The sequence below is a fragment of the Palaemon carinicauda genome, chromosome 36 (assembly GCF_036898095.1).
Source record: "Palaemon carinicauda isolate YSFRI2023 chromosome 36, ASM3689809v2, whole genome shotgun sequence".
NCBI classification, from domain to species: domain Eukaryota; kingdom Metazoa; phylum Arthropoda; class Malacostraca; order Decapoda; family Palaemonidae; genus Palaemon; species Palaemon carinicauda.
Genome location: NC_090760.1, coordinates 70599238 through 70623985, shown reverse-complemented (window position 1 = coordinate 70623985; position 24748 = coordinate 70599238). Strand labels below are relative to the sequence as shown.

At 47.5% G+C, this 24748-nt stretch overlaps 1 long non-coding RNA gene across 1 annotated transcript in view; it reads right to left on the bottom strand.

Annotated features, from left to right (window-relative positions):
* LOC137628456 (uncharacterized) overlaps positions 1-24748 on the bottom strand; it is a 67281-nt gene extending 42533 nt beyond the window's left edge. Inside the window, exons 1-2 of the long non-coding RNA XR_011041372.1 lie at positions 24640-24748; positions 4110-4247 (exon numbers count right to left, since the gene is read on the bottom strand). This is a non-coding gene — a long non-coding RNA (uncharacterized lncRNA). The remainder of the gene's footprint in view (positions 1-4109; positions 4248-24639) is intronic.

Genomic DNA, 24748 nt, shown 5'->3' with positions numbered 1-24748 from the left:
ATACTGGTAAGGTCCCGAGTTCCTTCCATCTGGTCAGTTTTCCTTGCCAGAGTCCCTAGTGACCAGTCTAGAAAACTAAAAACCTCCAAAGGCTCTAAAAATACCTTTGACGAGATGATCCAGCTCCGACATTGACCACATGACCTTGACTGAGTTGAGAGCATGCCTTCTAGCCGAGTCCACTAAGCCAGAGAAGTTACCCTTGGAGGAGGAAGGCACTCCCAGACCCAAAGGTTCCCCAGTTTCATACCACATACCAGCTTTTGAAGCAAGACGAGCTGGTGGAAACGAGAAGGAAGTCTTAACTGCTTGTCTCCGCTCCTTCATCCAGTCATCAATCTTCGCAAGAGCCTTCTTTGCGGAAATCGACAGTTTCATCTTGATGAAGGCCGACTGTTTCTTGGCCTTCTTTCTGTTAAATTGGGATTGAGGAGATTGAGGGGCAGCAGGTTGGAATTCCTCTCCAAAAAGTTCAAGAAGGGAGCGAGAGAGAACTTCGTAATCTCCAGCAGCGTCGGCAGGTTTATCATCGTCATCAGAGACCTCCTCGAGGTCCTGATCCACATCTGCAACATCCTTCGAACGAGAAGGCGGCTCCTTAGAATCCGCCAATGGCAAATCAAAGGAATCGTCCTGCAAAAGATGGCTTGCATCCTGGCGCCCAGCGTTAGAAGAGTCCTTGGAATGAGAGGCAGTATCGTCCTGAAGAAGCAGGCTGGTATCGTCCTGGCGTCGTGAGCGAGAGGCGGTATCGTCCTGACGTCGTGAACAAGAGGTGGTATCGTCCCGGCGTCGTGAACGAGAGGCGGTATCGTCCAGGCGTCGTGAACGAGAGGCGGTATCGTCCCGGCGTCGTGAACGAGAGGCGGTATCATCCCGGCGTCGTGAACGAGAGGCGGTATCGTCCTGGTGTCGTGAACGGGAGGAGGTATCGTCCTGGCATCGAGAACGAGAGGCAGTATCGTCCTGGCATCGAGAACGAGAGGCAGTATCGTCCTGTCATCGAGAACGAGAGATAGTATCGTCCTGGTATCGAGAACGAGAGATAGTATCGTCCTGGCATCGAGAACGAGAGGCAGTATCATCCTGGCATCGAGAACGAGAGATAGTATCGTCCTGGTATCGAGAACGAGAAACCGTATCGTCCTGGTATCGAGAAGAAGTATCGCCTTGCGAAAGCGCACAGAACTCCGTTCTCTCTTAGAAGTAGACTTCTTAATAGGCAACAAGTCGTCTTTACATCTATCAGACTGGGCGTGAGGGCGGCTAAATGCTTGCACTAACGTAAAAAGTTGTTCCTGCATGACAGACATAAAGGATTTAGCAACATCAGCTGGGTCTTGCAGTCCCGAAGGGGAGGGTTGATGAATAACACTCGTAGAAGGGGGAGGATCTTCGGCTGTAAAATCCTGACTTGCAGGCTTAGGCTTCGTCCTTCTCACAGTCACGGAGTCGAAATCGTCCTCCGACGGACAAGGTTCATAGCTGCTAGAACCGAGAGAGAAAGAACGAGACAGTTCGTCGCGGTTCCATCTCCTCTTTGTAGGTCTTGACGCTTCAAACTTCCATTTACGTCTGGGAGAATTCAGAGAAGAAATTAACACATCCGACACGTCTTTTCCGTGACGGTCAAGAACAGCCTGGGAATCGGCAACAGGACTGTCTGAGGCGACAGCTGACCGAGGGTACGTACCTCTCACCCCCTTTCGGTTGTCGACGTACCTTCTCCCTTGGTCCTGGGAGCTTGGTAGAGGTAGAGGTCTAGGCCTAGGGTAATGACAGGTTCGGTCAGTCGCCACCACCACTGCACTAACACAAGCCCTTTCACTATTCTTACCTTTAAAGGCCTCAAGTTGTTCTTTAATGGCCTTCAACTCGGCAGCCAAACTAGCGTACCGAGGGTCATCCGCAGATACGGATCCTGTAGGAGGGGCAGGAGTTACTAACTCAAGGGAAGGATCAACTTCCAAAGAGGAATCAATTATAGGTTCAAAAGATAAATCTACACTAAGTTTGTCTTCCTTTCCACTAACAGACTTAGATTTAGACCTAGAAGCTCTCCTAACTCTATCGAGCTCTAGTTTACGCACATAGCGCTTCATAATCAACCAATCCTTCTCATCCAAAACTCTACATTCCCCGCATCTATTATTAAGGGCACATTCAAAACCCCTACAATTCAAACACACGGTGTGAGGGTCTACCGCCATTTTTGGTAGTCTCACCTTACATTCTTCATTAGCACAGACACGGAAATGACTTTTTTCACTCATAATGATAACAGCAAAAAAGCAAAGAAATAACAAAATCACGATTGCCAAAACCCCAAATCAGTGTACTTCACCAAATAGCAGACTGGAACAGCAAAAAACAGGGGAAGCGAAGAAAAACTCTTAATGACGGACCAACGTGTTAGCGATCTGCCCGGCAGAGATGAACTGAAGAACAGAAAACGGGAATGATTCCTCGTACCACCCTTTAACGGGTGTAACCACCCAACCACCACAAGGCGGTTGCCGCGTTTTGAAAAATTCTGCCGAAAATAGAGATTATTAGCTATGTATATAAAACTGCCAGGTAAGTTCTATTCATAAAAATGGTGAGGCACTGCAGATAGGTGTTGGAACATAGCTCAGAGGCCATGAGTCGTGACAGATGAGCCAACCCCCTTTCTTTCGATGCATCCCCAAAGAGCACTGAATGTGGCAAAGAACAGAGAAGGTTTATATTACTCCTCTGAGAGGGTTGGTAATCTCTACCTCCCAGCTCAGGACTCTCTTTTGCTCTGATCCTATCGGACCCCTAAGTCTAAAGAATCCCTGCTATTACCAAAAGGTTTTTAGCTGGCACTAGAGGAGACTAAAACTACGACTTACACCGGAGTCAAGAAAACCTCAGAAGTTTAGGTGTCCCAGCAAGTGCACCCGACTGTGCATCCATTATTACATATTGAGCCATGAATTTTACCCGATTAGTGCATTCAATGTGTGCTCTACCCCACCCTAAAATCCTGACTTCCTGACCAGGCCTTTCATGACCTGGGCATTGTGATGCAAACTTAAAGTATTATTGGGTGGTTTAAGCCTACTTAAAAGATGTCATGCCTATTCTGCTTTTATTTTTTGAGGAATTACCAGTAGAATAAACCAACCTGGGACAACAATTGGCACTAGAAGCTCTGGCGGGTCACCTTACTCAGTCTCTTCGGGAAGTTGATTGTAGTCAACTCCTGGGGAGGCAGGTATGCGTTCCGTGTCCTTCGCTGTAGAGCCTCCAAAAGCCGTTCCTTAGAGAGGGAACCAGAGATCCCCAAGGACGACAAGACTCCCCAATGGCCAAGGGCGGCATCGCTTTGCTATGGGTAGCAGTGGAGTCCTTTGAACCTAAGGGAAGTATGGGGGTTGAACAGCCACCACTCTTACTCAATTGTCCTCCCGAGGAGACCGATCGAACAGAATTAACAGGGAGGGAACAAGACGCCGGAATAAGAGGTCAGGACTTTTTCATCTTTGAAGAAGACCATGAAAGAGAAGAATCCCTTAGACATCTTTGGTCTCCTACCGAACCGCACCCACTGGGAGGACTGCCACTCACAACACTCGTCACAAGGGGATTCCTGCAAATATAAACGGCCTCTGCACGCCAGACATAGGCCGTGAGGATCCATCTCCTGGGCTGACATGAAGGTGCCGCAAGGGCGCCCTTCCATGGTGGGACAAATCCACATTGTAAGGAAACCTCACAATACACAAGCAAAACTGATAAGAGAAAGAAAATACAGAAGTACTGCAAGTTTATTCAAAACGAATGAGCCAAAATAAAAAGTGATGACATTTCACCAGTGTGTGTATGTGTGAATGGGGTGACTAGTCTAGCCCAACGATACCCCTTCTAACCAGTGGCAGTAAGTTATACTTCACTATAAAGTTTTATGGCTTGTCATCAGCTTTCATCAAAATATACATCCACAGTAAAAGCAAAAAGATTTGTATTAAGCCTTGGAACAAGGGATTTTAGCAAGTATAACCTCACTCACATTGCCTATACTGGTATTGTATGTCGTTCTCTTTACTTACCAATGTGTTTCCACTACCAGGAATAGACCTTACCCAAGTCCAGGAGCTTAAAGACTGAGGTCTTTCTGTAGCTATGTGGATTATTAATTGGAGCTTACTTTTTACTGTTAGGTGAAGTTATAATGTAGTTGCTTCCAGAATCAAGTTGTAAAACTGTTTGTGCCTCTTGAGCTGTGGAATGAATAAATTTGTTTAACTATAAGTCAAATATGAAAAAAAAAATTTGGTGTTAAGATTGACGTTAAAGCTACTTTTACCTGGTGTATGAACATAAATAGAGAATAGTACTGTAGTTAAAACGACTTATTCTACTCCTCAACAGAGAACATATCTCCATATCTGATCATAGCCTTTCGATACAGCTGTATCAGGATCTAGAGAGTTCCGAGTGATTAACAAAGGAGCATATACCCATCACTGGCAAAAACCTTTATCGGCGCTCCATTCTAAATTATCCACTCCAGCTTGATAAAACACTTTTTCTTGGACACAAGAGTATTAATATTCCTTAATTAATTCACTAGTGGAATCATTAAGAAGTTTTTGGTGTCCTGCTCTGTGCCATTATATATCTACACACCAGACAAAGGTCTTCCTCTGTTATTTTTATAATTCCAAAAATGACAAATTCGTAGATAATTTGTATTTTTCCCAACTATACAAACCTTAGCTATTCAATATGGGTTATTACTTCGGCGTAGCTGAAATGACAAGCCATTAGAGTTTTAACGAGGGTTTACTACTCCACCCCTAGTTAGCGGGGGGGTAGGGAGGGTGTAGCTTGCTTCCCCCCCCCCCCCCCCCCCCCCACACACACAGGTGAATACTTCACTTTGCTTAGAGGTAGGACTTCACGGGGGACAGGGCTGGCCGGCAAGTTTGATTAAATAGCTGAGGTTTGTATAGTTAGGAAAAATACAAATTATCTACGAATTTGTCATTTGTTTCATAACTGAAATACAAACCCTGCTATTTAATATGGGTGACTCACCCCTTAGGAAGGGTGGTAAGTCCCTGCCATACTGGCTTTGGCTTTGCCCGGGGACTCCATATTTGAGTGTGTAAGTACTCAGGCAATAAGAAGTCCCTGCACCTCGCTAGCATTGCTGTGCAACTGCTGCGGCCTACATAAGCTGTGTGTGAAGGTGACTCGTCCTAGGAAGTTAACCTGAAGTTCTTCAGATGGAATTCTAGGCTAGGACTCTCCCAATACCACCTCGTCAGGGTATGGGGACATGACAGTATTAACCTTAATACTAGGAACACAAGGAAGCATGGTTTACCTGCAGTGGTTTGAGGTCAGCTGTGCAGAGAACCCAGGATGCTGCTTTCTCCAAGGGAGGAGAGGATGAAGAAAAGAATAAGGGCCAGACAAACCTTTTCATTCATGCAGACTAAAACCGGGTAACAATGCCCTCAACCTTCTGCTACCTGTCCATTAAGGAGCCAGAGGTTAGACCAGCTGTTGTGCAGCCACCACAGGGCCGATAGAGAACGTATCGAGTCTCCTGTGCGTCACGTCTTGCAGGTAGTGGGCTGTGATGGTCGTCTGACGCTTCCACACCCCAGCTTGCAGGACCTGCGTCACTGAATAGTTCTTCTTGAAGGCCAGGGACGTAGCTATGCCCTTGACATCGTGTGCTCTAGGGCGACGTGACGGAGGAGGGTCTGGATTCAAGGCTAGGTGTATTACCTTGCGAATCCAGGCTGAGATGGTATTCCTGGTGACCCTCCTCTTCGTTTTCCCAGTGCTCACAAACAAGGCTTGCACTTGGGGACGAACTGCAGCTGTTCTTTTAAGATACAACCTCAGACTCCTTACTGGGCACAGTAGAAGATGGTCTGGGTCATCTGTTACAGAACGAAGACTCGAAACCTGGAAAGAGTCGAACCGAGGGTCCGGCACTCCAGGATTCTGAGTCTTGGCAACAAACCCAGGGACGAACCTGAACGTTACCTCCCCCCATCCCCTTGAATGGGCGATGTCGTATGAGAGACCATGAAGTTCGCTGACTCGTTTGGCCGAAGCCAAAGCTAGCAGGAACACCGTCTTCCAAGTAAGGTGGCGATCTGAAGCCTGGCGTAATGGTTCGTAGGGAGGTCTCTTCAGAGACCTGAGAACTCGAACCACGTTTCATGGAGGTGGTCTCACTTCCGACTGAGGGCAGGTAAGTTCATAACTCCGTATGAGTAGAGAAAGTTCCAGCGAGGAAGAAATGTCCACTCCTTTGAGCCTGAAGGCTAGACTTAAGGCTGAGCGATAGCCTTTCACAGCAGAGACTGAAAGGCGCATTTCTTCCCGCAAATACACGAAGAACTCCGCTATTGCTGGAATAGTGGCATCGAGTGGAGAGATACCCCTTCCACGACACCAACCACAGAAGACTTGCCACTTAGCCTGGTAGACCCCTGCGGATGACCTGCACAGGTGTCCAGACATCCTATTCGCAACTTGCTGCGAAAATCCTCTCTCAGCGAGGAGGTGCTGGATAGTCTCCAGGCGTCAAGTCGAAGTGAAGCTATGGCTTTGTGGAAGATGTTGGCGTGTGGTTGTTTGAGTAGCTCATGACGTGGAGGGAGTTCTCTCGGGGGCTCCGTAAGGAGTTGCAGAAGGTCCAGAAACCACTCTGCATGATGCCATAGCGGAGCTATCAGGGTCAATAGATTGACCGATATTCCGGTCTTGTTGAGCACCCTCCTCATCAGACAGAACGGGGGAAAGGCGTAAACGTCGATGTTGTCCCACTGTTGTTGGAAGGCATCTTGCTAGAGAGCCTTGGGGTTCGGGACTGGGGAGCAGTACAGCGGGAGCTTGAAGTTCAGCGCTGTAGCGAACAGATCCACAGTCCGGGAACCCCACAAAGTCAGGACTTTGTTGGCTACTTGAGGATCCAAAGACCATTCGGTACTCACTATCTGCGTCGCTCTGCTCAGACTGTCGGCGAGCACATTCCTCTTGCCTGGAATGAAGCGAGCCGAAAGTGTGACCGAGTGGACTTCGGACCATCTCAGTATCTCTACTGCAAGATTGGATAGCTGTTCTGAGAAGGTACCTCCCTGCTTGTTGATATAAGCCACTACTGTGGTGTTGTCGCTCATCACCACATAGAGGCCCGCCAGGACCTGATGGAACTTCTGAAGTGCCAGGAATACGGCCTTCATTTCTAGCAGGTTTATGTGGAGGTACCTTTCTGATTCTGACCACAGGCCTGAGGTCCTGTGGTTCAGAACGTGGGCCCCCCACCCTATCTTTGATGCGTCCAAAAACAACATCAAATCCGGGGGAAGGACGAGAAGATCTACTCCCTTTCGTAGATTCTCGTCTGCTAACCACCACTGAAGGTCCGTCTGTTCCGCGGGACCCATGGGGATCAGAGAGTCCGGGGAATCGTGTCCTTGATTCCACCGAGACTTGAGTCACCACTGGAGAGATCTCATTCTGAGGCGACCATTGGGAACCAGACGGGCCAAGGAAGAGAGGTGGCCGAGGAGACGTAACCACGTTTGGGCTGGAAGTTTTTCTCGTTTAAGGAAAGGCCTTGCGACCCTCCTCAGCCTTGCTATCCTGTCGTCTGATGGGAAGGCTTTGTGGAGATTGGTATCTATGACCATGCCTAGGTATACCAGTTTCTGAGAGGGCTGCAGAGAGGATTTCTCGAGATTTACCATGATCCCCAGATCTTGGCAAAGTTCGAGAAGCCTGTCTCGGTGGCGAAGAAGGGTTGCCTCCGAGTCTGCTAGGATCAGCCAGTCGTCCAGGTAACGGAGGAGACGGATACCGATCCTGTGAGCTCAAGATGATATCAGGGTGAACACTCTGGTGAACACTTGAGGAGCTGTGGAGAGACCGAAGCACAGCACCTTGAACTGGTAGATCTTGTTGTCTAGGCAAAATCTTAAGTACTTCCTGGAAGACGGATGGACTGGGATCTAGAAGTAAGCGTCCTTCAGGTCCAGTGTACACATGAAGTCTTGCGGTCTCCATGCTAAACGGAGTCTGTTTGACAAACCCGTTCAGGGTTGAGAGGTCGATGACTGGTCTCCAGCCTCCAGACGCCTTCTTTACAAGAGTCGACAGTAGAAGCCTGGGGACCCGTCTGCCACCTCTTGGAGAGCGTCCTTCTTCAACATGGTCTGGACTTCTGCCCGAAGGGCTTGCCCCCTTACCGATCCCATGGTAAGGGAGCTCAATGACATTGGCCTCGCTGTCAGGGGAGGTAGAGATGATGTGAACGGGACGCGATATCCCTGAGCGATCACGGAAATCGTCCAGGTATCTGCCCCGAGTTGCTGCCACCTTGTCGCGCAACTTTGTAGGCATCCCCCCACTGGTGGAAATGCAGGGGGATTGCCAATCCTAGTGTTTATGGCCTCGCCCACTCCCTCTAGGATTTTTACCTCCCCTGGAGGACTTCCTGCCCTTCCTGTCCTTGACGGGAAAGAGCTCAGACACCTTTGGCTTCGCTGCTGTCGTCTTCTTCGTATTCTTAGCTGGACGGGGCTATTGAGTTGCTGGAGGTTTGTAGGGCCTCGATGTCAGGGCCCTATTAAGGAGGGAGTCCTGGTTGGACTTCTTCCACCTCTCAGCAGCTAGTTCCACGTCCTTAGACTTAAACAAACTCTTACTGAGTACGGAAGTGTGTCTGAGCCTGCTAACGTCGGAACTGGGGACCTTCTGGTGAAATCTCTCGACAACTGCGTCTCAACGTTTCAGGATCGTATTGGCCCACAAGCTCGAGACTTGGTGGGCCAGAAACTCGATGGTCTGCGTGCCAGAGAGTAAGAATGTCTCCAGTGCCTTCCTGGTGCTTTCTTTGGACAGGTCCTCAGACCCCAGCCAGATGTCGAGCAACGAGGTTGCCTGCATGGCACACTTCGCCGCCACCTCCTGGCTTAGGATCTCAGTAGCAGAATACGAAACCTGCCGGTTGGAGTCTCTCTCTAGAGGGACTCCCCCAGTGAGTTCTTTCACAGAATGGTGAATGGGAAGACTCAAACAAGTCTCCTCTAAGATCTCGAAATACCTCCTCTGGTGGACTCAAGGAGGAGGGAGGAGCTTGTTACCGGCGCTGGATCTGTTGGAGGTGGCAAGCTCAGAGAGCTGGCCTTCGACCTTGTCTCTGGCACTCTTCATCCCTTGTGACCAGGGCAAGGCTGCACTAGCCCTAGAGGGCTTCTGGGTGCCATAGACTTGGTCCAAGACCGTGTCCTTACCCTCACGAGGAGGAATCTCAGGGTCTGGAAACCCGTTGAGATTTCACATGAGGGTCAGAACTTGCCAGAACACATGTTCTGACTCTTGATGCTCTCCTCCCGAAGGGCTAGCAGCAAAATCTCCCGTCCCCAGTGGCTCTTCCTGGGGGGACTCGTGGACATTCTCCGAAGGTCTAGCTGGTTCCTGTCTGATCCTTGCAGAAGACTTAGGCAAAGTCTTTGAGTCCTTCGGCTCCCTCCTGGGAGGGATACAGGACTCTAGCAACGATGGATGCAGGCTCTTCTCCAACCCCGTGCGAGGAGACTTCTCAAGGAGAGGCGGAGTTTCATCCATTGGTGCGATGGGGGAACGGACCGGCTCGTCCGACACCCTTGAGGATGGGAAATACTCATCCGCAGGGGAGGGAGAGAAAGTCTGGGGGGGAGAGGGAGCCTTGCGCAAAGATTTCTGAGGAGACAGCTTAGCCCTCGGAGAAGTCACCACGGAGGGGACTCCTCTCTTCCTCTTCAGGGGAGACGAGGTAGCCACTGCTTTGTGACCCAGTTCGGAGAACACAGGCTTAAAAGCCTGCATGAGAGCTCTGATTATGGTACCAAACCAGGGCTGTTGGCTGACAGTCGCGCTGTCAGACACTCCCTCTGTAGGGAAGGGGAGTCGACAAACGAGGGTTCGCCTGAAACGAGGGGGGGAACGAGACGATGATCTGTCCGCCTGAAGCCCCATGAAGTCATGTGCGGGATCGCGCTGGCGATCGCGGCGCAAATCCCGCTGGTGGTCGCGCGATGAGCCCTGCCCTGGATCGCGCGTGGAAGGATCGTGCGTGCGCGTATAGGTGATGGCGAGGGTGTGCGGCGCGCAGGAGCTGGAACGTGGGGCGGGGTTGAAGGCTGGATGGGAGCTGGAGCGTGAGCAACCCGTGCGGGCGAGACTATTGGGCGCGCGTGCGCAGGAGAAATGTTCCTAGCACGTGGGGGTGGAGCGCGTGTGTCAGGAGGCACGGGGCGAGGGCACGATTGCGCAACCTCATGAGAGCGCAAAGGTGAACTTGCGCGCTGGCGCGCAGGAGAACATTGCGCAGGTGGTGCACGAACTGCCCCGAGAAAAACGAGGGCGCGCATCAGGATGCGGGCATACAGGCGTGTGCTGCTGTGATGGGCGTGCAACAGGATTTGGGCGCACTGGTGTGCGCTGCTGCGATGGGAGTGCAGGGCGCACAGGTGTGCGCTGCTGAGTTGGGCGCGCAACAGGATTCGGGCGCACAGGGGTGTGCAGTTTGGAGGAAGAGGGGAGGGGTACCTGTGAGCGCCCGTGCGCTAACTTAGGTACCTCCTGTACTGCGCGCTGGAATGTAGGAGAGCACTGGCGCGCTGTGTCAGGAACTGCAGCTGCGCGCTTAATTCCAGAAGTATGCACTGGAGAGCGCTGACAAATAGGAGAGCGCTTGAGCGCTGTGGCAGGAACTGCAGGAGGGCGCTGGCACGCAGGTGAGCGCGTGCGCAGGAGAGCGCTGGCACGCTATAGCAGGAACTGCAGGAGGGCGCGCAGGAGATCGTGGGCGAGCAGGGGGACCCTGGCGCGTAAAAACAGGAGCAGGAGCGCGCACGCGCGCGAGAGTGCAGTGGCACTAAGTCAGGAACAGCAGCAAGACGGCGCGCAGGGGGTGCCTGGCGCTTAAGGGACTGAGGCACAGTTTTGCGCTCAAGTCCCTTGTGCCCCGAAGGGACCAGTGCATGTGCAATGACAGGATCACCAGCCTTGAAGGGTGATGACAGGACAGCAGGTCTGGAGGGTGACAGGTCAGGGAGTCCCGAAGGACGACCTTCCACCGAAGGAGATCGCGAACGATCTTCGGAGAGGTCTAAGGTGGTAGCTGGCAGGATCGGTGAACGATGAGCCTCCTCCGCAGAGGACTGCGGGGACGACGAGCGGAAAAGGTGCCTCCTAACTCCCTTGTGAGGAGAAAGAAGTCCTCTACGGCGAAGGGGAGGACGAGCCTTCCGCCTTATACGCCCTCTGGGGCCGTAGGATCAGCAAGCTTACCTTCATAAGGCCTCTGCAGAGGAGTCTCTGTAAGTGAACTCCCCCAGGGGGGAGAGTCACCAGCAGGAGAGACCGTGGGACTAAGTTCCACCCTCGAAAGATGTTCAGAGGGGGAATCAGAGCCTTCAGCTACCTCAGCAACAACAGGAGCAGTTTGATCCGACACACCGGAGGCGTCCGTTATAACAACGTCGACGATAGACAGAGGATCTACGTCTGCTATCGCCGGCGATTGTTTAACAGCTGCTCCCAGCTTGATCATATCAAACAGGGCTTCCTTGGAGGGAAAACCCTGAAGCCCCAAGGAAGACCAAAGCTGTGACAAATCACGATTATGCACAGTGAAATCAATATCCTCCGAGGGAGGAGGGGCAGCTGCCTAGCTATGGGAGGCAACTACCTCGCCCGCACCCTGGGATCGGTCAACAGAACAACGGTCTACGCTCCCCCTCGACGGCCTCTCGGGAGAGACCGATCGAGTGGGAGCTTCGGAGGAGGTTTGGGCTACGGAAGAAGAGGCTTTCGGATTTTCTCTCTTCAAAGAAGCCTTTGGAGGAGAAATATCCCTTTTGGACTTCTTCTTCCGGCGGCGGGCAAACCTCTCCCACTGGGAGGTAGACCACTCCCTACACTCACCGTATACATTACCACTATCACACCGTTGGCCTCTACAATGAGGACATAAGGTGTGAGGATCTGTGTCGACCGCCGACATAAAGGTCCCACAAGGGCGGTCAGGTAAACCAGAACACGTACGCACATTAATAGAAGCCAACTTCACACACACTGTAGAAAAGAAAAAGCAAAACAGATTAATGGCAGTCAAAGCGAGGGTGAGAGCAGACACGTCTGTTCATCACACGAGCCAAAAGCAAAGTGAAGTATTCACTGGTGTGTGTGTGTGGGGGGGGGGGGGGGGGTTTAGCAAGCTACCCCTCCCTACCGCCCGCTAACTAGCAGTGGGGTAGTAAACCCTCGTTAAAATTCTAATGGCTCGTCATTTCAGCTACACCGAAGTAATAACCCATATTAAATAGCGTGGTTTGTATTTCAGTTGAGGAACAACTTTGATTTATTTACTTGAATGCCAATGATGGGCCACAAAAGAGCTGCTTAGTCTTGGCAATAACGCCTGTAGCTTCAAAACAATGAGACCTACATTTAACCAATGCTTGTTTTATCTAGCCAAGATTATGAGTGATACAGTCATGCCTAAAGGCAAAGATTCAATAAGCAGTTTTTGCCTCACCTATATATGAACCCTTTCCACGAGTATTTTAATGGTTTAAAGGTGTCTGGTTTCAGTTCCAGTTTCATCAGAATAGGTGCTCACCAGAATGTCAGCCGGGCAAGCCCAACCCCAAACTGTGGTGCTCAAGCACAGCAGTGGCCTCCCCAGTAAACAGCTTAAACTCACGGTCTGGGGCTGGGATCTATCTGCTGCCATGGGAATGCTAGGCAACCACGTTATAACTGTATTATTAATATTATTTATTTCTTGCTAAGCTACAACTTTAGTTGAAAAAGCTGAATACTATAAGCCTGAGGGCTCCAATAGGGAAAATAACCCAATGAGGAAAGGAAATACGAAAACAAGAAAAGGAATTAACAATGTCAAACATTTTAAGAAGAGTAACAACATTAAAATAAATATTTCATATACAAACTATAGGAACTAAAAAAAAAACAAGATGAAGAGAAGCAAGATAAAATAGTGTGCCCGAGTGTACCCTCAAGCAAAACTCTATCCCAAGACAGTGAAAGACCATGGTACAGAGGCTATGGCACTATCCAATAGCAGGGAACAATGGCTTGATTTTGGCGAGTCCTCCTCCTAGAAGAGCTGCTTACCCCAGCTAAAGTCTCTCCTCCACCCCTACCAAGAGGAAAGTAGCCATTAGTTAACCCCTTGAGCAAAGAAGTCTGGCAATCTCAATGTTGTCGGGTGTATGGGGACAGGAGAATATGCAAAGAATAGGCCAGACTATTCGGTGTATGAGTAGGCAAACGGAAAATGAGCCGTAACCAAAGAGAAGATCCAATGTAGTACTGTCTGGCCAGTCAAATTTGTAGTGAAATATGCACAAAATTGAGGGAAGTGCCATGGTAGATAGAGTAGTAAAGTGAAAATAAGAATCATTCAAATCTATTATTATCAATATTATTGTCATTACTTGCCACTATATGGCCAAAAGCCCACTGATTAACTGAAGTCTAAATATGCATGACTTTCACCCTGTAAGGCATAACGCAGCTAAAGGCATGAATCCATATTGTTGAAAAACTTCTATGAACCAGAATTTTTTAGAAAACTCAATGTTACATCTCACTCTTTTAGGGAACTTACTTTACTTTACAATACTTTAATGGCAGTTTTCTTGGTCCTATCACACAGAAGAACCCTATGTACCTGCAAGATCAGTTTAACATACAAACTCTTAGGTATCTTGCATATCACACAGCATATTGCATGTTTATTGTCAAATCCCATAAGACAATGTTGTAGAAAAGAGGGAAACATGTGGGAGTTGATTCATAAAAATTTCTCGGCTTAATTTTAGAGGTACTTGTTAGATATTGATTATGACTGAGAAAATAAAATTAAGCTTTTACAAGCAATCGCGAATACCGTTGAGCAGAAAGACACTATCACCTTCCCAAACATCAATATGACAAATTCGTAGGTAATTTGTATTTTTCCTAACTATCCAAACCTTAGCTATTTAATATGGGTTATTACTTTCGGCGTAGCAGAAATGACAAGCCATTAGAATTGTAACGAGGGTTTACTACCCTACTGCTAGTTAGCGGGGGGTAGGGAGGGTAGCCTGCTAAACCCCCCCCCCCCCCCCCCTCACACACCTGTGCTGAGCTCACTTTGCTTGAGGTAGGACTTCACGGGGGATAGGGCTGGCGGGCAAGTTTGATTAAATAGCTAAGGTTTGTAGAGTTAGGAAAAATACAAATTATCTACAAATTTGTCATTTGTTCCGTAACTGGAATACAAACCATGCTATTTAATAGGGGTGACTCACCCATTAGGAAGGGTGGACGTCCCTGCCAGTCTGGCTTTTTGGCTTTGCCCGGGGGCTCGTTATGAGTGTGTAAGCACCCAAGAAATAAGGAGTCCCTGCACCTCGCGAGAACCTTGCTACGCAAGGACTGCGGCCTACGCAAGCTGTGTGTGAAGGTATGAAGAAGTGTGACTAGTCCTAGGAAGTTGTCCTGAAGTTCTTTAGATAGGAGCTTGTAGCCTAGGACTTTCCCGATACCACCTCGTCAGAGTATGGCGAAGTAACAGTATTAGTCTTAATACTAGGTACACAAGGAAGCATGGTTTACCCGCAGTGGTTTGAGGTCAGCTATGCAGAGAACCCCGGATGCTACTTTCCCCACGAGAGGGTAGGATAAAGAAAAGAATCAGAGCCAGTCAAATCTTTTCATTCACGCAGACTAAAACCGGGTAACAGTGCCCTCAACCTTCTGCTACTTGTCCAATAAGGAGCTTGAGGTATCCAACCAGCTGTTGTGCAGCCACCACTGGACCGATAGAGATCGTATCGAGTTCCTGTGGGTTATGTCTTGCAGGAGAAAGGTTGTGAAAGTCACCTGGAGCATTCACATCCTTTCTTGTAAAACCTGCGTCACAGAGTAACCTGCTAAGAAGAACCAGGGGCATAGTTATGCCCCTGACACTGCGAGTCGTCATGCCAAGATGATGTTTCGGCGATCCTCCTCTAGTCTCTCAGTGTTGACAAGAGGAGGGACCCAGGCAGGCTGTTGCCGTTTTCTTTAGGCAAGGTCTCATACCTCACCCTGAGGAACAGTAACGGATGATCTGGATCAACCGTTACCTAGTTGAGACTTGTGTAGGATACATCACCTCTGGAGACTGTGTCTGGTGACATACTCAGGGACGAAACTGACCCTTGCCTTTCGCCCTTCTCACTAATGGGCGATGTTGAAAGAGAGACCATGAAGTTCCTTAACTCGTGTGGTTGCTGTCCGAGTGTGTAGGAACATTGTGTTCTTAAATCTGGAGTAAATTTGTTGCCTGGTGAAGTGGAACACAAGGAGGTCCCTTAGGGATCGGAGATTGAACCATGTTCTGAGAGGAAGGTCTCAATTCCGACTGGGGAAAGGTAAGTAGTAAGTCCGTATAAGTTAGGAAAAGTCTATCGATGAAAGGGTGTCCCTTTCTTTCAGTATGAAGGTGAAGGATCAAGGTTGAGTGATCATCTTTACCTATCGAAACTGAATAGGGAATCTTTTCCTCTTGCATATACCTGAGGACTCCGCTATTGCTGGAATCGAGGTATCAAGAGAAGAGACACTTTCCCATGACTCCCACCCCACAAGACATGATACTGCCTGGTAGACTGATGCTGAGGAACTCCTCTGGTATCTAGACATCCTCTTCGCAAAGAGGTATTGGGTAGTCTTCAGACGTACACTCATAGCAAAGCTATAGCTTGTGGTAGGTGTCGAAGTGGGTTGTCTGATATGCGGAGAGGGTTCTCTTGGAGGCTCTATCAGGAGCTGCAAAAGGTTTGGAGACCTTTCCGCATAATGCCATAGCGGAGCTAGGAGCGTCCTTGATAGGTTGACCGATGTTCTAGCCTTGTTGAGTGCCATTCTCTAGATAAAACAGGGACGAGATGTAAACGTCACTGTTGTACCCACCGTTGTTGCCAGAGAGCCTTGGGGTCTAGGGCTGGTGAGCAGCGGTAGCCTGAGGTTCAAGGGCATTATGAACAGACCCCCTAGTTGGAGGACATTGTAAAGTCGGGACTTTGTCGGCTACATGGTGATCCAAAGTCCATTCGGTATACCTATCTGAGATGCTGTGCACAGATTGTCGGCGAGCCTGTTCTTCCAGTCTGGAATGAAACGGGCTGAAAGTGGTACCGAACGGGCTTTGGCTTTGGCCATCTAATAGTATAAACACTAAGATGGGCCAAAGCCCGTTCGGTACCACTTTCAGTGTCGGGAATTTTCGAACTGGCCATTCGAAAGTCCCGCCATTTGACCTCAGAACGTTTCGTCAAATGAGGGAAGGCTGGGGGATCTCGCGGGCGAAAGACTTGAGGTTTAATACACGACTGTATTGGAACTTAAATCTTAACCACCTGGTGGGGAAGGAGCGAGTGTTGTGGAAATTGTCTGTTTATGATATATCGAGGCAACATGACAAAAATGTCTTATGTATGTGCTTAGTGTCAATGACTTTCCAAGTCATTGGATATGGACAAATTCTGGCCCTCAGCTGAAGCCTTCCCCTGTATTTAAAGAAAAGCCTTAACTGTTTTACGATCCTGTAGTAAATGAAAAGGCATTGTCAAACCCCTTGCAAATAATTAAACTAAGATTTCCCTCCACTTTGCGAAGGAAACTTTAGTTAACGCGGGAAAACGAACTTTTCTTCGAAGCTGCCGAGCCTCGCTCGACCTCTTTGCTTCATCATCCCCCCTAAAGATAAGTCATTTATTCATTTGTTCTCTTCTCTCTACCTCGTGTACCAGATTGGTTGTAGTATAAGTTTGTGTGCAAGACATGTAGTTTTTATATCGCAGTTTAATGTAGAGATCCTTGTGATTGGGGATCTGAATCTTGAGTTAAATAAGAATAGGGATATTTGGTGTGTGATTCGTTGTGTATTGAATTCGAATTGGCACTATTTTCAGTTTGTTAATGAGTCCGGTGTGGACTTTGTGCTTGAAGAGCACATGTTACATTACCAAGAATCAGCCTTATTTTTCATTAAGTCTTGTGAATGCTTAAAGATGTTGTTTATCTTGTATCAGAGTTTATTTTTATAATAAAATTGTAAATTTTATCGCCGTATTTTAGTTAACTCCTGGAAGGTTTTGGGAATCTCGCCTCTTCAAGGCCTTGCGATCCGCCCAGTACATCAGGCAGATTTAATAAACTGGTAAAAATCACAACATTCAGCCTTAGATGGGAAGATTCTACAAGCCAGATCCTGTTTGCTTGTCGATGTGAGTCTCTCTGTGGTGTGCGGTGTGTCGTCCATCACATCACTGAGTGGTCTGTTAGGAACCGATGAGGCTGTTGAAGGACCCGAAAGTTGGCCTTCATCTCTTAAGAGATCCAAGTGAAGGTACCTTCGGGCTCTGTCCAGAGGGCTGAGGTCGTGTGGTGCAGCACTATGGTCCCTCCTTTCTTCTTTCCCGATTCCAGTCTCCTGGAAAGGAAGTCGTTCTCGTTTCAAGAAGGTTTTGGTGGAGATTGGTGTTTAGAATCATTCCTAGATACACAAGTCTCCTGGGAGGGAAGTAGGGAAGATTCCGTAGGTTTACCCTGATCACTGGGATCTTGGTAAAAAAGACTTCAGAAATTCCAGTGTTAATGCAAGGTTGCCACTGAGTCTGCTAAGGTCAGTCAATCGTCCCGAGAGAGCAGAGACGGAAGCCGATCCTGTGAGACCAGGATGGGTGTAATGGAAAGACCGAAGCACAGTGCCTTGAACTGGTGTTTCTTGTTTGTCTAGACTGAATTTCCCAACCTTCCTAGATGGATGGTTTGGACCTGGGAGTAAGTGTCCTTAAGGTCCAGTGTGCAAAAGAAGACATGAGGTCTTAACCCTCGATCGAACTCCAACATGGAGTGGGCATCAACCCAAAGGGACATCTCCTTGGTGATCCTTTTGTATGGAAGATTGTCGACGCTGGAGTCTTGACTCGTGTCGTAAAGGAACAGGAGCGATATCCAGTGTAAGGATTCTTCTCTGAGAGAATTCTTTAGAAGGAAGGCCACGCTTAGCCTTCCCACGCAGCCTGATGGGATTGATGCTATTCCTTAGAATAGAATTAATCTGGCGAATGTTAATCACTGATTAACCGTTGGGCTGTGCAGTTGGAGAGTGCTCGCAAGTAGTTCCCTGTTGGCAAGCTGTTGATGAGGGTTGTCGAACGTTTACCGATCACTTTAGAGTGATGGCAAACGGCCAGTAGCGAGAAGTATGTTGTATAACTTCTGACCTAGGAACTACAGGAAGCGGTTGACTAGTAAGTTCGAGTCACGAACTGCTGGCAAATAACAGATGACCATGAATCAGTGGTCTGTGCACCGATGGTGAATTCGAGAACAGCCAGCTGATTATGATCCCCCGTTTGGTCAGAGATGAGCAAGCTGAAGATGGGCTGGTTAGAGATCAGCGAGCCGAGTTCAATGATCGAAGAAGGATGAGCTGCCCATCGGTGATCTAGTGATCAGCAAGCTGATGACTGGTTATTGACTAGCAATTGATTGGAAATGCTAGCAATTGGAGATCGTTACTCATTGGAGGGACTAGAGGTCACAGATCCGCATTGAGCTAGCAATTGGCGATCTGGTGATCGGCAACCTAGCGATCAGTAAACTGTGAAGTAGCCATCAGTAAACAGTGATCTAGAGATCAGTCTGTTGATGCTTTCCTGTTTGCTGCCGCTGGTCTGTCAAGGAAAAAAGAAACTTTAAAAGAGGCAGGGACCAAGGATTCCCCGATTCGATTCCCTTGTAGGATGGAATCTTCGGGATCTTGAATCCTCTGCGGAGCCTTATTCCTCTTTTCCCGGTGGCAATGTTTATGTGCTTGTGGGGAGGAATGGGGCAATGGTGACCTGTCCAAAAAGTTTTACTCCTTTTAACTGACAATTGCGCGTGTAGGTAAATCTGGAGCGATGGCACACAGGACGGTGTTGGTGCTTAATATCTGCCTGGAGAGCAGGCAAGCGCTGGTTCTTAGACAAGAGCTGGTGCATTGGATTTGCGAGCCTTGACTCTTTGGCAAGAGCTGGCGTATGAATCCGGGGACTGTAACTGCGCAGGAAAGTGAGGAAGATTGCTGGCGTGCTGTAAGGCACTGTGTAGTTTGTGCATTCTCCCTAGAATGTACCGAAGCGCGTGATTGGTTGCGCAAGAGTGAGAGCATTGGCACGTGCATGAGAGTACTACGTGAAGATTATTGGTGCGTGTGTGCGGAAGACCATTGGTACTCGCACGTTGAAGACCGTCAGAGCGCACGGAAGGCTGTGTGCTTGCACTCAAGGTTATCGGAACGCGCACACGCGAAGGCCGTCGGAGCACGCCCGTGCGTGATGACGCCCCTTAGGGCCGTTGGATCAGCAAGCTGACCTATTAGTAGCGATCCTCCAAAGAGGAGTCTCTATAAGTGGTCTCTCTAGCGAACGAGAGAGGTGACACTTCGTAGAACACCTGAAGACACTCGTGGTGATGCCCCTTAGGGCCGGTGGATCAGCAAGCTGACCTTAGCAGTAGCGATCCTCCAAAGAGGAGTCTCTATAAGTGGCCTCTCTCGTGAACTAGAGAGGTGAACACTTCGTAGAAGACTTGCCAAGACTGTGCTCCACCCCTGAAGGAAAAACTCGGCAAGAGGGGAGAAAAGTCTGGCCGAAGGGCAACCACCTTAGTCGAAGGCGATGAATTTATAAGGTATGGGAAGTTTGCCCTCTGAAGGGAGAAAACCTCACACCTGGGGAGGAAACCTCCCTCGGAAGGGAAGTTGTCCAACCCCTGGAAGCGAACCTCCTTTAGCGTTCTAAGATGATCTGAAGTGCTGGCATGTTGTCACGGGAGTACTTCTAAGAGAAGGGATAACGCCCATGACGACGTCCTCTGAGGGACGGCAGCGACAGCAGATTCCCCAGGCATGAACAGGACAGCTCTGCTTCGTTGGCACTCTTTAGTCGAAGAAAAACTGCATAGTTAACTGGGAAAATAAAATTAAATAATTATTTTAACAGAAATTCCCTAAGGAGGAACTCCGAAGAGGAACCCCGAGGGAATACATAAAATAAGAATTAAGTATGCACCCTCCTTCCTCAGATGACATCCACGGGAGAAGGGGGGGAGCGGAGTAACTGTAATAAAAACAGAATTATAATTATCTAAATCACCTAAGAATATTCACTAATAGTGAGAACCACTGAACCCCCGAAGGGAAGTGTTCCCCACGGAGAAAGCTAAAAAGTTAAAATACAATTAGATTTCACTAAAACAAACGGAATAGCAACCTATCCCGCAACGGGAAAGGAGCTTCCGTAATAGTACGTAGTTGTAGTAAAGGTGAACGACCTCGAGTAGAGAGAGACCGTAATCAATCTTGAAAGGCCACATTTCCTTCGCTCAGAATCCAAGTTTCCCGTAGGAAAAGAGGAAAAGCGAAGATAATAGATAAATGAAGAGGGTCCAGGTGATGACGATTCCACTGCGGCGGCCGAGTTAACGGATATATGCCGACGGGAAGACCGATGGACCAGAGGGGGAGAGATCGTTCCCCACGAAGTGGAACTGTGCTGGCCTTGTCCTACGCAAGTGTCGTTGTCGTATATCACACACACAACACAAACACTGAAAAGAAAACTTACTACATTTCTATACACATATATATATATAAACATTAAGAATGTTTATACTGTATATATATTTACAAGTATAAGAAAAAGTAAGTAAAAAGACAAAAATTAATGGCAGTCCAAAATAGGTGAGGAGAGAGAGAGAGGAAACAAGCGTTCTCGCTCCGAGCTAAGAGTAAAGTGAGCTCAAGCACAGGTGTGTGTGTGTGTGGGGGGGGGGTAGCAAGCTACCCTCCCCTACCCCCGCCAACTAGCGGTGTGGGTAGTAAACCCTCGTTAAATTTTAATGGCTCGTCATTTCAGCTACGCCGAAAATAATACCCCTATTAAATAGCGTGGTTTGTATTCTAGTTACGGAACAAACTGTACATTGAATTCCAGTGTAGATGTTTTTCTTCTTGTGATGGTAATCATTCCTGAACTGAAGCAGATGGGAAAATATGTGAAAAAGTCTTCTTTAGATGGCATTCATAGTGGAACTAAAGCCAGATAAGTAAAAAAAGCTTCATGTAAAACAAAATATGGGAACTTATGGGTAAATTTTTGAATGCTCTTAAATGGTTAAAAAAAAGTCAGGTAATGATCAAGTCATACAAAAAACAGAAAGCTGCCATAAGCGAATACCTGTACAAGCAACGCACAGTAACCCAATCTCTCAGAAGTAAACATTGGATTTGGAATAAGAAAATTGAGTTCATATTTTAAACATTGGATTTGGAATAAGAAAATTGAGTTCATATTTTAGTCATTCTATACGTAACTTATTATGATCCAGCCTCAATTAGTTATACTGTACAGAGAAAAATGAGACAATAGCCAGTGCTCATCCACTCCTTAAAGCAAATTCCAGTTTTGATAGAAACGAAAGTATCATATTAACCGATAAGAGGAAAAAAGGTTGGTCTTCTTACAGTTTCGGCCAAATTCGAACCTCTATAACTTTTTTACCTATCTTATATATTTGAGATATGTGCAAAAAAGGTATTATAGAACTAAACAGGATAAACTTTACTAATAAATTAATTTCCCCTAAAAATTAAGTCAGAATCCAACCTTTGAGGCATTATTTCGCTGTCATTTTTTAATTTCGGATGAGTAATAATATCTTTACACTGAACGGAGAGCATTTCCATCATAATCAATTGCCGACAAATGAAATTACACTAAATTTCAAAATAGATTGATGTACTTACCTTACGTTCCCTCTTGGAGATGTGTCTACGTGATGGTGGTTAACCTTTTTATCCCCAGGCTCTTTGGAAATTTCCAACCCTTAACCCCCAAGGGGTTATTTTTTCCCCAGCACATTTTGCAGTACATCTTTTTTTAAATTGCTCTAACAGCCTTAATTTTTGTCATAGAGAGGTCAGGTTGGTCTCATTCTCTTGGAAAATGCCTGAATCTTCTCAAAAAATTATCAAAAATATGAAAAAAAAAAAAATTTATAGCATTTTTTTTTGCAAGGACGTACCGGAACGTCCAGGGGGTAAAGGGATGAGTTTTGTGAAACGTACCAGTACGTCCTTTGGGGGTAAAAGGGTTAAGTTGAAACTGAAGGAGAAGGTGGGAAAAATGGCTATTGTGGAACAACATTCAGGAACTTATGACGAAGTACTTGTAAGCTGTTAATTGGTTTAAAATACAAGCAGAAAGATGCATCATTGTGAATGCACAGAAACCAAGCATGCGCTATATGCCCCCTTCAGTCTTCCAGGCGTAAACAATGGATGGTAAATATATACTTTAATTTCTAGCAAAAATGGAATTTTTCCATGTATGTTTGACAGGGGCTAGGGCCTAATAACTTACGTATCAGTCTATTAAAATTTGAAGTAATGTATATCTCTCCCTCTAAGTCCATTGTTTACCTCTGAGAGACTGAAGGGGACTTCCTACGCATGCATTATTTCCCATGGTTTGGTTAGCTTTCTGTGCATTTATAATAATGTATTTGTCAGGTGGTTTTTTTAAACCAATTAACATCTTACACGTACTTCTTTCTAAGTTTCCAGATGTTGTTCTACAACAGCCATTTATTGCTCGCCTTCCCTACAGTTTCAACACAACCACCATCACATAAAGATGTCTCCATGAGGAAACTTAGGGAAGCACATCAATCTATTTCGAAAGTGTAATTTCAATTATGTCGGCAATTGATTATGATGGAAATGCTCTCCGTTCAGTGTAAAGCTATTGTTACTCATGCGAAATTAAATAACCACAAAATATTGCCTCAAAGGTCCAATTCTGACTTAATTTTTCAGGAAGACCAGCACATTTCTACTGCAAAGCTTCTGTAAAGATTGAAAAAAAAAAAAAAAGAAAAAAAAAAGAAAAAAAAAAATTGTTAATCATAAGGTAAGGAATTTTTTAATTTACTTTTGTGGGAGCCTTTGTATATCAGCAGCCCGTTCTTCTTGTATTGATTATAAATGGACATCAACTAACCTAACCTACAAGATGTGTCCTTATCTACTTACCTAACGGGCGGGGGAGGTAACGTCCCCCTGCTATACCTTACACTGCCGTATTCTAAGGTAGACACAGTAATACATACAGGTGGCCGCCATCATACATACACCCATACTTTTGCATATTGTAAGGATTTAATTGTGATTTACTTTATCATAAAAGAATTTATTTATGATTTACTTTTAGTTTGTGACCTGGGAAAGGAGGGCTGGGGGGCTTGCCCACAGCTTGGGGTTGTGACCTGGGAAGGGGGCTGGGCGGCTTGCTCCGAGCTAGGGGTTGGGACCTGGAAAGGGGGGTCCAGGTAGCAGATATGACTTGGGAAGGTTTGTGACCTGGGGAGTCTGGGGGGCTTACCCCCCCACAAGGAGTTGTGACGTGGGGAGTCTGGGGGGCTTGCCCCCCCCCCAAGGAGTTGTGACGTGGGGAGTCTGGGGGGCTTGCCCTCCCGCAAGGAGTTGTGACGTGGGGAGTCTGGGGGGCTTGCCCCCCCGCAAGGAGTTGTGACGTGGGGAGTCTGGGGGGCTTGCCCCCCAGCAAGAGTTGTGACGTGGGGAGTCTGGGGGGCTTGCCCCCCCCGCAAGGAGTTGTGACGTGGGGAGTCTGGGGGGCTTGCCCCCCCGCAAGGAGTTGTGACCTGGGAAGGGGGCCAAGAGAGCTTGCCCCCGCCAAGGGGGTCGGAGGGGGGGGGCTTGGCCCTCGGAAAGGGGTGTGACCTGGGAAGGGGAGTCTGGGGGCTTGCTCCCCGCCAAGGGGTTGTGACCTGGGAACTACTAGGTTAAGTTAGGTGAGTTTGCTAGGCTCTGTATCCTTTTTCAAATCTCAAGTGATAGATAATCACGTTTTGGCCAGTTTTGAGCCACATACAAGAACCACATATTTTTCCAACTGATTATCTTGTGCTTATTTTGCATTCCTGACCATTATTATAGCTGCAAATCACTCGTTTCTGACATTTCCCCCCCCCCCCCCAAAAAAAAAAAACACCGGTTTCCCACTGGGTCCCCTATGACTGTCTTTATATGAGGGTCCAAAAAAATATGAACGGGTGGTTTGCCCCAATAATCAAGGTCACAAATACATAAAACACAATGGACTTAGTGAAAAACATACTACACTCGTCCATTTCTCATAGCGAATTCTGGTTTCGCTAGTAATTAATCATATATTAAAAACACACTGAAGACGCCTATAAATCACAGGCCTCTTAATTGTTACAGAGTCCTGTAGCCTAATAAAACTAATATTCATTAGACTTGCACTTGGGCAGTACACAAGATTTGGACCTACGAAACATCCCTTGGGCCTGTGAGTGTGGCTATGACTGTGATTGACTGCCGACTTAATATGGAGGCGGCCTACCAACATTGCAAACTATATCTCTATTAATTTCTTATTAAAAAATAATCTAATAACACTTCAATATACCTGATCTGGTAGCCAATTTAATGGTACTAACCTTTGAGAAAATGTAGGAGGTTTAATTAGAGAAAAGGTAAGAAAAAAGGAGATACTTGTGCTTTTGGGTGTCGTGTCAACAGAATTTTCCTCTCATTGGAAGTACACTG